Source organism: Temnothorax curvispinosus, unplaced genomic scaffold (assembly GCF_003070985.1).
Source record: "Temnothorax curvispinosus isolate PA1 unplaced genomic scaffold, ASM307098v1 QBEX01005295.1, whole genome shotgun sequence".
Taxonomy (NCBI): domain Eukaryota; kingdom Metazoa; phylum Arthropoda; class Insecta; order Hymenoptera; family Formicidae; genus Temnothorax; species Temnothorax curvispinosus.
The window spans coordinates 7,133-11,916 of record NW_020215075.1 but is presented as its reverse complement, the minus strand read 5'-3'; positions in this window follow the sequence as shown (position 1 = coordinate 11,916).

Sequence of the window (4,784 nt, the reverse complement as noted above, 5' to 3'; positions counted from 1 at the left end):
ACTGTTACTTCTTTAATTCTTTGTAATTAAAATGATTATTTGTAATAGTAAAAATTTGTTAAAGAGAATTAAGAAGCTATTATCACTTGGGTTTAGAATAGGAAGACCCTTGAATAGGAATACAAAGATACCACTTGGGTTTTATTTCTTTAAAGTAGTTGCATAACAATTATTTTTCAAAGCAATATGCATATTCTCTTTACAATTGGCGCAATTTAATTTAAAGATTTCACATCTTTTTTTGAAATACATGTCACTTGAGTTAAGTTAGGTAATATAATTTTGTGAAGAAGAAAATAAAGATTTCACATCTTTTTTTTTAAATACATGTCACTTGAGTTAAGTTAAGTAATATAATTTTGTGAAAAAAATATAAAGCTACTACTTAAGTTAGATTTTTGAATTTGCAAAATACATTGCGTGTACTTGGCATTTTTTTTATCTTTTTTGAAAATCATATATATTACGACATATGTAAAATAGTTACTGTAGGGAATGTAAAAGGTTTTAATGGTTATTTCATATAATACATAAAAAGTTGTTTTTTTCTTTCTTTTTCTTGGATTGTATACCAATAACCTTTAATACATCTCTATCGTTTTTATATTTTCTTTTTAAAATCTTTCAGTTTTATAAGTTGTTTATCATTTTTACATCTTAATAAACATTTTACACACATTTTATAACTTAATTATTATGACATTTTATTGCCTTGTTTATAAACATTATTTGTAATTTTTTATAAGGCGTATATTTCACCCATAAATGTCACATTCCACGCCTATGGGATATGTGGCAAAAATGCAATGGTTTCTAAAATTTTTTTTTATTAAATACAAAGAATAAATATTTCTTATTTCTAATTTTTTTTATAGTAGCGGACAGTATAAGGTTTTTATTGGTATAATTTATTTGCCTCAAACATATTAAATAGTACTTAATAAATTAAGTTTTCTTTAGGTGCTGTGTATATACCGGAGATACCCTAAAAAATTATATATACTTTACGAATAATTGTATTAAATTTTTAGATAAAATATAACATTAACTTTTACATAAAGAGAAATATAAGATAAATGTTGCACTACCTTTGTGATACCCAAATTTCTGAAAATCATGACATATAAATTAAACAGCAATTGCAAATGTAAGAATAGATCCATACATTAAAATTTTTAATAATCCATTAAGTATTATTTGTTTAACCTTCCGTAGTCACACCTACGGACTTTTTTCAAACAAGGAAGTCACTCTGGGTCATTTTGACCCAAGACGAACTTTGACCGTTCGCCATTTGACCATTTATCCACCGATCGTGTTGAAAAAATTCTCGAATGCACTTGCGATATTGCTAAATTGATTGCTATAAAAAAGAAGAGCCTCAGGAATTTTTAACATATAAAAAAATTCCCAAAAAATTTGTTTTTCAAAAAAAAAATTTTTTTTGCTACAGCTAGAGGGCGTCATGCCCGCCAATTTTCAAGTTACGAGCAAAATATTTACTACCAAAGTTGAGGCTCGGGTCAAATTGACCCGGTGTGACTACGGAGGGTTAACAACAATTGATTCTTCGCCGTTATACAAATAATGACGGTAACAGGTAATAAGAACAAATGAAACAAAATATCTGAATCATGTGTCAATTATAACTTTGTAATAATTACATTACTCTGATGTTTAATATAACCAGAAATTGTTCATAAAAATTTTAATAATTTATTCTGCATAAATTATTATATCAATGTTATATGTTGAATAGAATTATAAATACAATCGGGATTATAAAATTATAGAATATTAATACTCGAATTATCCAAATAATTTGAACGCCAGACTTTGACTAAGCGAACATAATTATTTCGAATTATTTCTATATTTTAGTATCCGGATGTGTTTTACAACTCTACTTTGTGTCTACAAATTACAACTCTAATACAATGTGCACATTACTTACGCCGTTATATAAAGTACATGAATAAATTAACACATTTACATAAAAGGTAGCAGATACATGGCGATATTAGATTTACTAGTAAGTAATTATTAAAATAATTAGTAAATTATATATTCATAAAGAAGTTGTTGGGAAGTTAAGTTCCCGCGGGCATGCGCCCACTCAGGGCTGCGTTCGAAAACTTCACTCGGGTACACACCAACGTCGTTCTGTCCTTGTTCAAGTTTTAATGAATAACAAAGATAGAACGACGCGGTGTGCATCCGAGTAAAGTTTTCGAACGCGACTCAGTCCGAGTGGCGCCATCCGGCGTCGTGTCGACCATGATTATCGAGAGTTTGATCGATATCTCGCGATGAATGTATATCGACGAAAAGGCGACGGTTGCGCTCATCGCAACTTCCGCTCTGCATTGTCCTGTGTAATCACGACCGGCGATACACGCGAGCTTTGTAACGTACGCAATAAATATATCTATCCGCAGTGAAGTTAATTAGTGATCTGTCTCTGTTACCGCGATTGATCTCCCTTCTCGGTCCTGACGTATCCTTATCAGAAGTTAATATCTAACTCGTAAGATCGCATTTTGTTGTTATGTAAAATGTAAAGCGATTTTACTAATTATTTGTCAAATACGCCTGTTTTCTGATATATTCCATTATCCATATGAAGACTGTTGCTATTGCTGGTGTTACATGCAATATATGGGGTTAATCGGATCATCTTTTTCGGGGTGATTCGGATCATAAAATTTTTCGACACTTTATAGCTATTACAACAAAAATTTTGTGTTCGATTCCTAGATAGTTTGCACGTACAATCGAAAATCAAAATGAGTCATGGTTTCAAGAAACAATGAACGAGGCTATGCAGAAGGTAAAGTCTGGAAAAATGAATCGACCTGTATTACAAGCGATATTCAGGTGTTAATAAAAAATTTTTACATTCGCGTGTAATCTGTTTTTATTTTTAGCCAACGATTCGACCTACTTGGTCTTCCTGAGGGCAACTATCGTTACATCTACATAATAAATTAATATCTATTGGAGCTCACATAAGAGATTATATACAATAACGTTGAATTTGATAGTCATCGTCGGTGATGCGACGCGTAAGCAAGGTCAATGTCGTGCTCAAATTAACGCTGTCAACAGGCACACATTAAAAGTTACCGATTACATTCTCGCAGTTTATATATTCATGTCCGTTGCTTTCCTCGCATCCGCAGTCCTCCGTAGGTATGAATTGCATCTTATCGGTGGTCCTCTTTAGGATTGGGATGCATACATGCAACGGGTATGTTCGGCGTCTATGTTTGTCGTTGTTCGTCATGTTACATGGGAGTAGATTCGGTCAAGCTTTTATTCACGCGGCCAATCTTAGTGGCAACTATATTTCAGATGGAAATAGTTAGTTGTATGGGTGGTGTTGTAATTAAGCGATAATGAACTTACATAAGTGGTCACGATAACAGGTCCTATGTTTTAACGAGCGTATCTTCAAACCCGTGTGTTTCGTACCGAGGACGTACTGCTAATGCGAGGGCTAAGTGTATTCGACGGTCGGCTCCGTATATTCAATCGAAAAAACCTAAGCAGTAGTATCTTTACCTCGAAAAAACCGAAGTAACAAGTGGTAGACGTAATCTTTGTATGTATCTCGAAAAATCTCGAAAAAACCTAAGCAGTAGTATTTTTACCTCGAAAAAACCGAAGTAACAAGTGGTAGACGTAATCTTTGTATCTCGAAAAATCTCGAAAAAACTAAACAGTAGTATTTTTATTTCCAAATATGTTGTTACCTCGAAAAAAAAACAGTGGTAGACGTGGTAGTATTATACCTCAAAAAAATCTAAGTAACAAGTGGTAGACGTAATCTTTGTATCTTGAAAAATCTCGAAAAAACCTAAACAGTAGTATTTTTATTTCCAAAAAATTATTACTCAAGTGATACACATCACAAAATTACGTTACCTTATCAAAAATGAGTCGCGCTTCAAGTGATCTATTATTTTACAATTACAAAAAAAAAATGATATCTCTTTTTAAATTACAGCGCCAATTACAGAGAACATACACTGAGAAAAAAAATGTGTCAATCCCAAGAAATATTTAGTCCGATACGTTTAGCTAAACATTTTAGTTAGTTAACTAAACATTAGTTGAATTAATTAATTCTTGATTAAAGAAACGAAATAGATTGTTGAAACAATTAATATTTACTTAACTAACTAAAATGTTTAGTTGAACGTATCGAACTAAATATTTCTTGGAATTAACAATTTTTTTTCTCAGTGTATTTTTCGAGATACAAAGATTACCTCTACCACTTGTTACTTAGGTTTTTTTGAGGTACAATATTACCACTGCTTTTCTTCGATTAGAATAAAAGATTGAATCATGAAGAATTACACAGAGGTAACAGTACAAAATACAAATATTTTATTAAAATATTTAAACCCAACAAGGAAATACAAGATATTTAAATACAAAGTTTATATATGTATTTTAAAAGATTTAATCGCATCGCAAAGAATTACAGAGGTAACAGTACAAAATACAAATATTTTATTAAAATATTTAAACCCAACAAGGAAATACAAGGTATTTAAATACAAAGTTTATATATGTATTTTAAAAGATTTAATCGCATCGCAAAGAATTACAGAGGTAACAGTACAAAAAATAAAAATATTTTATTAAAATACATAAATTTTTCTTGTCAAAAAACTTGGCGCTGCTAGACCTCAAAATTAGGTCAGCCTGGTGTGTATGTGCGAGCGAGTGTGTGTGTGTGTGTGTGTGTGTGTGTGTGTGTGTGTGTGTGTGTG